The sequence below is a fragment of the Caloenas nicobarica genome, chromosome 1 (assembly GCF_036013445.1).
Source record: "Caloenas nicobarica isolate bCalNic1 chromosome 1, bCalNic1.hap1, whole genome shotgun sequence".
In the NCBI taxonomy this organism is placed as follows: Eukaryota; Metazoa; Chordata; class Aves; order Columbiformes; family Columbidae; genus Caloenas; species Caloenas nicobarica.
Window position 1 is genome coordinate 52,078,777 of NC_088245.1, and position 13,686 is coordinate 52,092,462.

Genomic DNA, 13,686 nt, shown 5'->3' on the forward strand with positions numbered 1-13,686 from the left:
GAAGTATTTCTCTCTTTCCTCTTTATCCGAAGATTCATATATGACTAACCTACTTCATTGCAATGGACATCTGAGAAATGCCTCAGACCTTTAAGATGCCAAGATACAACCAGAAGTGGAAAATGAACAAGGCAAAAAAAAAGACAGAAGAAAGGTAGCTGAGAAGAAAATAATAAACAAATTTGTTCTATCATGGTATTTGATGGGGAATACCTGGTAAAATCTCCCTCTCCTAATAAATTTGATTTGTGCTAGATACAAATACCATCACCTTGACTGAAAATCCATTGAAAAATAATAAGCAAAGATTTGTAACAAAAAGTAAAGTAATTAACTTGTAAGAAAATATACTATGACACTTCAGACTATGAAAGCTGTCAAGGCAAATTATGACTGATGGATATTTTAAAGAGAGACCATCAAGATTCTGATGACATTTACAAATTAGAAATAAGTAAAAAAGGGAAATGCATATAATACAAAGGAAAAATATGGAAATCTGAACCATAATAACAATCGGTAAATGATTTTTTTTTTCTAGAAAATATGCAGGAAATATTCCTAAATATGGAGAAAGTAGTAATGAGGAAAAAAAAAACAAAACAAACCAAACAGTTGTGACCAGAATCCCATAGCACTTGAATAAGAGATTACTTAAAAAAAATCAGTTGTTGGTACAGAATTATTAATATTTCAGAGAATGGAAAAGAAACCTTTCCTCTGTGTAATTCCAAAGCACAGTATGAAGGCTAGACACCTATAGTCTTTTTAGTGACATTAATGATTTTTGTCACATGCTGAAAATGATTTACCTGCTTAAATACCTTTTGTGTTATGGACTGCATTCTTTCATATACTATTGTCCAGAATATAGCATTCAGTCTTGGGTATGTGATTACTGGAGAAACACTAAATAATTGAAGGGTAAGAGATGAGGCATAAGGAATAAAAATGATCACAGTGATGAAAGGAGTAACACTGAAAGGAAGATTAGAAGAGCTAAATGTGGGTAGTCTGATAAAAAGCAGGCAAAAGAAGGCATGATAAGCATTTATAAATACTGGAAAAACACAAAACCAATTCCCTGACTTATTGTGGAATATTGAGTAAGTCTTACTTTAATTACATTTTTTTTTCCATTTAAGGTTACAGTATGTAAATCAATTAATAACAGTGATAATAGTGTTAATAATTTTCTACAGGTATAGTACAATATGAGAGCTTGGTGAGATCTAGGACTATTCTATATATATTATTCAGGGGAATGGGAGTTTGCATTTTTAATTCAAGGAAAATGGAGTAGAGCTGAGGCAGGGGAGATTAGGGTTTATAAGTGATTATGGACCATCACAAAAAAGGCACTTTGCCTCATTCTGTACCACTTTTAGAAAGGAGTGATTAAGTCCTTCAGTGGACACTGGTTGTGTGTTTCTTTCCTTTCTGGCAACCTGATGTTTTTTGTAGCCAAGATGTCTTTCAAGAACAGTTTACACTCAGCATGGAGAATCAGAAGTGTGAAGAGCTGTTACTAAGGATCTAAATAATATTCTTCAGGGTTATAGGAATCAGATGAAATTGGAATAATTCATTCCAGTGCCCCAGTCTAAAAAAAAAAAAAAAAAGGGAAAAGGTAAACTTACTAGGTTTTCTTGCCAGTGCTTCTGTGTTTGGTACCTAAGATCTTGAAGCATTGGCAGAAAGTATTTTTGACTGAGACTGTGACTAGGATCAGGGGCATGATTCTGCTTGCTTTCTAGCACAGCTGTACCTGGACCCCTCCGATATCAGTTCTTGTGTTATTGTAACAAAGATGGCCTCAAAATGTTTTACTAGCATAGAATCTAAACTAAAAGGTAAATGTAATCAGTCAAACCATCTTGCAAGGAAGAAGATATTGGAAGAAGCAGAAATGCTGGCCTGGAGACAACAAGGAAAACATAAGAAACAAACCCTCCAGATGGGTAGGTAGAAGGAAGTGTGGAACAAACAAACTTCAAGCAAATTAGTTAATAATAGACTGATAACAAGGTTTTATTCTCCAGGGTATTCATCCCACTCAGTTTCCACTGTAAAGTGAAAAGTGTTCACCCAGAAAGTTTTGGATAGCACCTGATTTGGATGCTCCCACTCACCCTCTGGAGCAGCCTTTCTTCACTGATTACAGACAGAGCCTAAGGAAGCTACTAAAGCACTTAATGACAGCTATTAGCTAGAAAATATCTGAAAGAAATATAACCTGTCTTCTGAGATGAAGTTGTGAGGCAAAAAAGAAATAAGCATTGCTGCTTAGTGACAAATTTGGCTACTCACTAACTGTGATTGAATAGGCTGACAGATGGGATTGGAGGGAACTACACCTTTCCCTGTTAGCAGGAGATGCCAAAGCATGCTCAGGGATTTCATTAGCTGGAGCAATATCACTGTTAAATGATTAGGAATATAGGGTTTGACTGTGTAATTTTGGTTTAACAGAACCAGCAATGCCAGAAGCCATTCTATGCTCTGCAGAAATTGTAGTCTTCCACAGAAATCAGAAACTATGAAATCAATTTTAAAAAGGGTTAAAACTCACTAAAATATTTTCATGAAATCTGAAAATTTTACTAAACACTAAACATTTCCAACTCCTGACAAACATCTAACCAAAAAAAGCAAATGACTTCTCAACTTTTGTCCACTTACAGTGCTATTTCTCCGCTGAAGAAGAGACAGGTTCTCAATACTTGCTCTTTTCCTACCTCAGAAATACATTTCTCAGCATGTATAATACTTTTTTTTTTAAAAAAAAATGTAATTTTTCATCAGTAATAGCTCTATGCATTTTAAGACTCCTTGGTTATTCTGTATTATGGGAAAAAATACAAGACCTACAGCTTTCACAAAATTTGTACAGGAAATGTTTTTTAGCTAGAACATTTCAATTTTCAGCTCATCAATGAAAAGTGTTTTCTTCTAAAACAAATGCTTTCCCCCTGCTCTTCGAAACCCCATGATCATTCTTTAAAATTTGCAATGAAAAGCTTTCAACCCATGTAACAGAGTTATTTTCAGCTCAGATTTTTATTAGGGACATTTTTTTCTGTTACTACTGTTCCAACGTAACCAATATAATCTATGTGAAAATCCCAGGGACAGATTGCATCTGGTTTTTTAACCAGTTTAATATACAACATATTTGGAATGGGAGCAGCATGAAGGATGGCCAGATGCTTGCCATGTCCTGACAGCTTCAACCTCCAAGGGCCGGGCTCTGGAAGGAAGGGAGATTGTCACTTCCTTGAGCCAATCTAGTCTTTGTGAAGCCGGGCAGGTATGAAGAGAATGACAGACAATCCAGAAAGGATGTTGTAACCATTGTGGTTATAAAGAGTTTCCTGAAAAGACAGTGAACTTAACTCTTACACGTAAATTTTGTTACAAAATTATCTTGAGATGGATCATCTTTTGTCTCTAATCTGTTGTTTCTTTATGCTGCAATTTATTTTTGTTTTAGTAGCAAATCTATCTAAACCAGAAATATGATTGCCTATTTTGCTTTATGAAAGCATAATTCATAAAACATTCATGTTAACATAAAGCAAATGGAAATACTTCATAAAAATGTGACTGTACTTGACCTTTCTGATCTTTCATAACAAAAGAATTTAATTCATTATTTATTCACCTTCTTGCAACTTTGCAATGAAATCTAAAAGACAGTGGATTTCACGTCTTATTCCAAATTCCTGTGTGTATATGAAAATTGTCTGATTTTGCTGTAGTTTAAGTAAGGATAATTTTCACCTTTCCTCCTCTGCAAGTTTAAGCAATAATCATATAACACCAAATTTCCTTTTCTGCAAGATTTTCAATGTTCAGATGTTTAGTGCCAAGAAATCAAATGTCAATAATATTTAAACTATTTCTTTTTAATATCCTACAGTCATTCCTGCTATTTATCATTGTATTATGATACTGCTGTTTCAAATAATCATAATAGTTACCAAATTTAAAATTCATAAATGTGACCACAGTATATAATGTAAAAGCATAATAAATGTTGATGTTAAAATAATTGACTTCCCTGGCCTTTTATATATTCACCTTGCTCCCATCTGCTCACTCTCTCATCAGTCTTAGAGCCTTAATGATGTTTTCCTACGGTTCTGCAAAGTTTTGTGTGCTCCTCTCAGATTTGTTCATCTTATTTCTCATCAATTCTCTTCCTGTTTCTCTAAACATGGTCTCATTTAATGCTTTTTCAAATCAAACATTAAGTACTTCAGATTTTTCTTTTGTTTAGAATGACACAATCTCAATGTGTTTTCCTTTTCCCTTCAGTTCCAACTCTTCTCCACCTCACTGCCTGTCATTCCCTGGACTAAACTCCCAAGTATTTCTAGTTGGAAAGTAGTAATTTCATATTCATTTTCAATTTTTCTTCTTTCTTCTCTACCACCATGTTTAAGTTTGTGTTTTATTTTGGTTTGGGTTTTTTTCCTCAGTAAGGAACTTCCAGACTCCTTAAAGGCAATCAACCCCATGCTCTGGAAGCTTCTGATAAAGCTTCTGAAGAAGTTTATATTTGACTACTAAATATAGCAAATAGAGAATTTGCAACCATTCTAGTTGTAGTGCATTAAACTTGGGTGGCTGCCAAGCTGCTTTTTCACCCTCCTCAGCAGGACACTGGGAGAAAATACAGTGAAAATCTTTTGGGTAGAGATAAGGACAGGGGACAGGGAGACCATGGGCAAAATGAGCCCAACTTGGGGAAATTAATTTAATTTATTAGCAATTTATTGTAACAGAGTACGATAGTAAGAAACAAACAAGCAAACAATAAAAAATTTTCGTGACCCTTGTTTCTTCCCAAACTTAACTTCACTTCTCATTATACTATCTCTTCCCCCAGTGGCACAAGGGGATGGGGAATAGGGACTACAGTCAATTCATAATGCTTCATCTCTGCTGCTCCTTCCTCCTCACACACTTCCCCTGCTCCAGTGTGGCATCCCTCCCATGGGACACAGTCCTCCACAAACTTCTCCAACTTGAGTCCTTCCTATGGGAGACAGTCCTCTATAAACTTCTCCAGCACGGATCCTTCCCATGGGCTACAGCTCTTCAAGAACCGCTCCAGAATGGGTCCTTTCCATGGGATGTAGTCCTTCAGGAACAGAATTCTCCAGTGTAGTTTCCCCACAGGGTCATGAGTCCTGCCAGAAAACCTCCTCCTACATGGGCTCCTCTCCACAGGATGAAGTTCCTGCCAGTAGCTGTCTCCAGCATAGAGTCCTCCTTGGGCTGCAGGTTGATCTCTGCTCCAATGTGGACCTCCATAGGCTGCAGTGGGACAGCCTATGTCCCCACGGCCTCCTTCATGGACTGCAGTGAAACCTCTACTCTGGCACCTGGGTCACCTCCTTCCTCTCCTCCTTCATTGATCCTGGTGTCTGCAGGGTTGATTGTCTTACATTTTCTTGCTCCTCTTTTCCAGAGGCTGTTGTGCAGCATTTTTTACTCTTTTTATACATGTTACCACGGAGGTGCTACCAACATCAGTGACTGGCTCAGCTTTGGCCTGCAGTGGGTCCAGCTCACTGGAATTGGGTCTGTCCAACATGGGAATGGCTGCTGGTGTCTTCACACAGAAAATACTTCTGCAGCCCTCTCTGCTACCAAAATCTTGCCACATAAATGCAGTACACCTGTGCATAAAAAATTATGCACAAAGCTGTAAATTTTACACTTAATCTTCTATTTTTATCTGTATCTTAAATTTTCTTAACAAGAAAATCTAGACTTTGGACTACACAGTTGGGATTTAGGGCTTGATTTTGCTAAGCACTAAATCTATATAAGTAAAAGTCATGCCCCTGTTCCAAAGAACAATTAGAAATCCCAATCCATCAAATACAGTGTATGCCATTGCTCACAAGCTTCAATGCTTATTACCTTCAACAGCCATTTTGATGATCCAAGTATTATGAATTTGTTGACCTAATGGAGGTCTTTTAGGATTTTTCTTTGTACATTTGAAGTTTTCTATAAAACAAAAGAAACTCAGAAAAAAAAAAATTACCTCTAAGTTAAAAGGTACACCATTTTTCAACCCAGCTATACAGCCCAAGATATAAATAAGTTCTCAGGAGCAAAGAGTTCACAATATAAGTTCAACTACAACATTTCTTACGAGACATATAAGAACAATACAACATGGAAGGAGTAAATTGCCACATTTGGCAGTTTCAGGCTGATAAACAAATGTCTAGCATCAGAGGCCATAAGATCCATGACGACTTTAATAAAAGCAAACATTTAGTATCATCTAGGATGCTTTCAGCTGTCTACCAAGAAATGGAACTATGTGTCTCAGAAAATATGAGTCTGCAAGTATGAGATATGACTTTGAAAGTAGGAACAGCTTTCCTGAACTTTAAGGGTAGAACTAATTTTCTTTTTTCTTCCCCTCTCTTCCCCCACAATAGTAGAATCAGATTTTTTTTTTCTTTATATTATTTATTTTTTTAAAAAAAGTGAATTAAATACTAACTGGGCTTTGGATATTTGAGATCTTCAACCTAAAAGCTTATAGTCAGAAATTATTTAGATTGATACTCAACTTTACCATATTTGATGAAGGCTTCTCTGTGACATTCAGCAGGTCTGAACCAGATAGTGAACACAAGCATATCCATAGAGTTATGGTTCAATGTTTGCTTGATAGTCCATTGCAGAAATCAAAACAATTACTAGCCTTATTTTGGTCTTGTTATTGAGAAAAAGGAGGTAAAGAAGGCAAGAAGCAAGGAAGAATGAAGGAGGAGGAGGAGAGGGAGGAAAGAAGAAGGGAAGGAGGAAATCCTGCTGAGATTATTATTTCTGAGGTTATGAGTCAAATAAAATTTTGTTAATTCTTATATAATATATATATGAATATAATAAAGCTGGTATATTGTTGCTTTTAGTCAAGAACTTACAAGAACCCTCTCCAGATACCCAAGTGTTTGTAGTGTTTTCCTTCAGGCAACACAAAGGCAACAAAAAAGAGAACTGCAACCCTGTGAAGCATGAGTGTCTTGACACTGCTGACATTATTGGAGTTGGAATATAGTGCTGCCAGGTCCCAGATGCTGCCAGATATAATGATACAGGATCACAACTGCTGGAAGAAATGGCAGGTTGTGTTCTGTTTCCCTTTCTGTTTTGGCTTTTCAGAATTTTGAAACAGGTCTATATTCATTTAGCTGAACGAAAAAAAAAAACCAGCTGAGATTTCCCTCAGGGCCTGTGGGTTTGCTGCTTCCCCCACTTTTTTTTCCCCTGCCTGAGACTGAAGAGCCTAATGCTGTTTGATCAGGAACATGCTACTCTGCATAAAATTTATCAGGAGGTGTGCTGAGGGCAAGAAGAAGGGTTAACAGAGGAATATAAGGCCATAACCATGTCAACAAAGTCAAACCACATGGTCTAAGGAAGGATTCTGAATGTGTGTCCATACTTGGAAGTAGTATGGAGAAATAATAGCCATCTTGTGGAGTAAAACGCTTCTGAGAAACTCAAATCTGTGTAATATACTCATGCTAATTTTTAAATTTTACAAGCTCTAATATAGGCCCATGGACTGAACAACCAGTAGGCACAGAAGCACTGATCAGAGAGATACAGAGTACAAGTATGGTCCAGTTACACCTGAGAGGAATCCAATTTGCACGTTTCAAGACTATTCAACTGTAAGAACTAAAGGATGCTATGTGGGTGCACTTGGGAGTGCAGTTCTGACCCAAATGGAAAAGTTATTTTAGACCATGCTAACTCTCTCTTCTTCACCTCAAGGGTAAAAGCTACTCAGCTTTAAAATACTTTCAAAGTAATTTCTTGAAAGTTAGGTCATATACATTGCCATTGATCCTAGTAACTGTTGTTTTGGCCTTTTAGTCATGTTTGCTGCTTTTTCCCTTTTCTTTCTTTCTGCTGTATATGACCTGTTCATAAAAACCTTACATGATGGGGTCTGATTTCTTAGTTTACTTAAACAATATCTTCAGTCACTGTGACAAAGAATAACACTGGTGGATTATGAAGACAGAGTTCTGTTAAAAAAGCAAAAGTAACAATCTGAACAAATATTTACATGAGAAACTATTTTCTCCTGTCTTGGTTCTCTTTGAGCTATAGAAATTATAGTTGTTACTGGTGCCATTAGGCTGTAGCTGACCTCAGAGAAAAGTATATTTGAATTTGTTTTTTGTATCATGAAACCACACTTTAAGAAGCTCCTAGAAGACAGCCTTTCACTATTATAACTGTTAGAAAATAAAGTTAGAAGAAACCACAAGGGATCATTTACTTCAAAGGCAAGGTTAAATTTTCCTATACATGCAACTACCTGCCTGGTTAATACTTACAAACCTCCAGCTGTGGAGGTAGAATCTTATTGTTCATGTAACCTTACAAAAATTCGTAATATTTGAAATGGCTTTGTAAATTCCCTACCTAGTTCATTATCTCTGTACTGCAAGCTCCTGCTTGCTCAGTAAACAAAAGGAACAATTATTCTTTCCTTTGAGAGATGGTTGGCACAAATATTTGAATACAGCTGATCTGGGTGCCTGTCTTTTCTTTATTGTTTTTAAAAGAAAGGAATCACACAACAAATCTTATAAATGGGTTACAAACCAGCCCCCCCTTTTTTTTTTTTCACCCTGACAGTCTGGCAAGAGAGATAGTCCAGAGGTATTTTTGTGCGACTGATTCACACAAGATTAATGATCTTGTCAATCTATAAACGCCCCTCACTTTCAATCCTGCGTTAAATAGGTTTTTGGAAAAGTCATAGCTGGGTCTCAAGGCAGAATAAAAGTTCAGGAAGAAAAATTTAGAATCTAATCTGAAAGCTGCCAAACGGTTGGAGGACTGGAAAGCTGTATTAGTCCTGCCTTTCTAATAGAGTTTCTTGGCCTACCATGAATATGATAGTGACCCTTTTAAGTATGTAACTCAGGTTGCCAGGCTTATCTAGAAATATAATAATTTATTTGGATTTAAAAAATAACGTATAAAGCAGTCATAATATTTTGTAGTCCTTTCAAAGACTCAGGATACACAGATTCCAAAAAACAGTTTATTTCTGATAATTCTGTTCATCACAGAAAATAGTCAACATGTTAATGAATACTCTGTTGAAAATGCGTTTTTTTTGAGATTTCAACATTTAGAATATTGGGTTGGGCTTAGAAGCTCAACATTATTAATGATTCATTAACATAGGAGGTTTTGAATTTAATTCATTCAAGGAAATACCTTTGAAGTATTAGTGGTTGTTTGCTATTTATCTAATAGCTTGTATTTAAATAAAACAATACAGAGAGTTGTACCAAAAAGTATTATTTTTCTTCAGTTTTATAACATATTTAGTATAGCATGAATAAGTATAGAACTTAGATATTTTCTAGGTTAGCCTGTAAATTAAGTGACATGATTTCTGTTACTGGAGTAATGGTAGAAATTAAAATTGTAGAAACTAAATTGTGATATGTTTTAAATATCTTTTTTGTTGCTTAATATTATACTGGTATCTTCCTCAAAGATGCCAAATGCATATAGATAAAGCAATAGAGTGTTTAGAATTAAGTACTCTGCTAAGACGTTAGTGAAATCACAGTAGGTTGACAGCAATGGTTTATGATACTTGCAAAGCAAATACCTGACAACATTAGGACTTAACTAACATAAAAATGCATATTCTAACTCACATGATTATCTTTGCATTGAGGTATACAAATGAGATTATCTAGAGATTATAAAGATCTTGTTAAAAGAGGAGGTATTTTCAAGAAATGAGACTGATTTATCTTTTGCTAAAACCAGAATGATTCTGAGTATTACAATGGGCAGAGCCTTATTTCAAAGTAAGCATTAGGAAACTTACTTGAATGGGTCTTTAAGATTGTATCTTGTTGTTTCCATTGTGCGAGTATTTTGCATATTAATTTAGTTTTAATATGACTGATTAGAATCACAATACTAGCACAGAATCAAATATAGATCAGTGTGGTGGTTTTACTTGGGCCAGCAGCTAAAACCCCACAAAGCTGTTCACTCACTCACTAACCTCCCCCTACCTCCCATGGGATGGGGGAAAGAATAGGAAGAGCAAAAGTGAGAAAACTCACTGACTGAGATAAAGATCATTTACTAAGCAAAGAGGAAAAGGGACAAGCAATGCAAAGGCAATCATCCCCCACCTCCCGCAAGCAGACCAATGCCCAGCCAGTCTCTAAAACACAGCAATTTTGGAAGGTCTTCAACCCCACACACCCCACCCTCCTCTTCCACTATCCCAGGTTTATTGCTGAGCGTGACATTATACGCCATGGAATATCCCTTTGGCCAGCGTGGGTCAGCTTTCATGGCTGTGTCTTTCTCCCATTGTCCAGTCTCTGGGCAGGGGTAGGGCAGAGTGAGCACAAAGTTAGAAAACCTAGTGTTTATGCAAGACCTGTTCACCAGTAGCCAAAATGTTGTGTGACCAGAACTGTTTTAGCCACAAATGTAAAGCATGGCTCCATATGGGCTGCTGTGAAGAATGTTAACTCTATTCCAGCCAGATTCAGTACAATCAGTTCAAAGCTATTTAAGTACCAACACTATTAATGTGTAAAATATGTGATTATTGCTTGAACATTTTAGGTATTTTTTGTGTGCCTTATCACAGAGGAAAAATAATAGTATACATCAGTGTTAATGTGTCAGATGCAATTAATGCTGACAAAAGTGAACTTACTAGCTGAAATAAGTGGTACAGCTTCAAGTAAAAGGCAAAATCAATTTAATTCTCATGGAGCTTCGCAACTCATTTGAAAGTAGAAAATGAGTTTAATTAAAGTAGACTCCCTAAAATTAAAATAAGTCAAAATAGTTAATTACCATGAGGGACTTAAATTCTGATCATGCATTCATTCATTTCAAACAGAAATTCTTCCTTTGACATTGCTGAACTTAGGCTAGCCATCTGTGTCATGCTTATTTGCTTTCAGACAACACATTAGAAAGTATGAAAAATCAAAGTGGATGTTTTCCATTCTAATCTTGTCAATATAATTTCATTAGGTAGGAAAAGTCATTTACCTATAATATGAATAGTACCAATATTTATTGAGATTTGAAATACCTAAAATTTTAGTTTTATTTCAGTGCTTCTCATGTTTCTTACGAAACCTTCTCCCTTCTGTATTTCCAGTTCATTTTGTTTTACTGAGAAATTAAGGATCATCCTTCCAGACATTTAAGAGAAGCAACTACACACACACAAATACACACACAGTGCCAAAGCTTCTTACCAGTTAATTTTTGCCTGTGGTCTTCATCTTTGTTTTTAAAAGAACAGAAAGAAATGTAACCAGAAGTCCTAAAAAGGGGCATTAGGATGGGGTTTATCCTGAAATTACACTGTAGCAGAGTACATTGCAACTAAGTGGAGAATAAGGTCTGTAGGGAATTAGCTTTGGCAGCTGTGTAAACAAGATAACTGCATTTCTTGGTTTAAAAGGGGGTAATAAAGAGTTTCTTTATGTAGGCTGAATGAACAAAATAAAATATTTGTGCAAATTGTTAGAGCCATATAGCCACCCAAGTAGACAAGACTGTAACGCCAAGCTATGGTGCACTGATAAATGCACTGCACAGCGTCAGTGTGCTTGCTCACTATTGTTAACATTAAGAAACATTTTCTAGGGCAGCCAGAAGACCAGCATTATCCCTGGTGCAAGACTTGTGAAATGGATTGGCCCAGCTTCCTCCATTAAAAAAAAAAAAAAGTTTGCATACTCGTAACAAGCGGTTTTCTAAACCCTCCTCGAATGCAGCCGAAACTTCTACACCGATGGACTACGATGGTCGTGTACGCGCTCCTTGGTCCACAGACAGGACCCTTAACCAATTAAATGCCTTGGTTCAAAGAAGTTTCTAGACCACTACCATAAATGACCACAAGCTCAGATTCAACTAGGCTATAAATAGGAGTCCCCTGGAGATCCCCTTTGAGTTGGTCTTACTTGGACCAGTAGATCTGCAGTTAAAGACTCTCCTTCTTAGACTGGGATGCCTTCTAAGGAAACTTCCTTGAGGATCAACACACCTTTCCTTATTGGTAAGTGATTATATCTTCTGGGTACCCTTGAGAGTCCTCATGTTTTATGAGTTGGCAGACGAGCATTTTGTTACATCATTCTAAAGTTTTGGGATCCCGTGAGTCTGAATTGGCTGTGTAGTAATTGGACTCCCAACTGGTATCTGCATCTGTGTTTTATAACGTTGTTAGAGTGCTGAACAATTTCGGATAAACCCCCTCTCTATTTAGTTCTCTGATAAAAAATTCTGGTTAGAATAAAGTCCATTTTGAGCTCATGACCTGCCTAAATTGATGTTTGGGGTGCTTCTGTGAGAGTACTCCTTTACTTCTGCTGCACACAAGTCAGTAGATCATCTGTGTGTAAGACAGTGAAATAAGAAGAATTTGTAGGTATTAGGGTGGTGAAAGTTCTTTGAAAAGGAAACAGATGATGTAAATTCTTACACCTTAAACCCATGAAACCCACCCATTTCTATTTCTTCTGCAGAGAGAAGAAAGATCTGTAGCTCTGGAAAAAAAAGAGTAAAAAACTGCTTGAAAGTTTAATTGCAAGGAATGTGAGCCAACCTACTAATTTTGAACTAACCTACTGCAGCTTTTGGGGAAAGACTTCTACACTATGATGCTCTTCTACTGAAGCCAGAACACCATGTTCTAATACACAGGAAGTGGTCAACTGGAAGAGTGGAAGATTGATGTAGTGATTTGGAAAAACTGCACAAACTGTAAACCCTTAAATTATGAGCTATCTGAATGCTATAGCATTTCCACTAGAAACTAACTATCCCTTAGGGCTGCTGTTAATCCAGATCATTTCAGCGATCTACTTTAAAGAGCTGTGCAAACAGTCTTGATTGGATGTAAAGCAGATGTGGAAATTAGTGGCCAGAATGAAGGGAAGGGTCCAGAATTTCTCTACTTTTCTCCATTGCTGAAGCCAGCACATTAAGAAATTATGGTATAATTGGTTTCTTTAGGTGGCACTCTGTACATCATCCATATTCATTCTCTAAATAAGAAAAAAAAGAGAGGTATCTTTATACTGAGTCCAAGGGAACTCAATGTGAAGAATCATTACTACACAAATGGATGTAACTTTGACAAAGTATTAAAGAGGTGTTCTTCCTTAAGCTCTTCAAATTGGGTCTTTCTATATAGATAAATTGTTAACTAACAGACGGTGGCCTTACCAGGAATTTATTCCACTGACTAGCAAAGAGTCAGTAGTTTAATATAATTTATGTGATATTTGAGGATTTGTCGTGCATAATAAAATATAGAAAAAATGTGCATAACAAAATTCTATGTATTCTCAGTTTCTTCCCTGTGATAATTCATCAGTAATATTTCTGTTTCATGTGATGAAGATTCTGTTGATTAAGTCAGAAAATCATATCTATAAATACCAAATACACAAACAATAGATATGATTGTCTTATGGACAAAATCTTTACTATAAATCACAGTTGTTTTTGCTCTTTTCTTGCTAATTTGCCAGCTACCTTGTCAATGCTTAGCAATATTGTTAATTTGAAATTTTCAGGGTCACCAGAATTCCTTAGAATTATAAT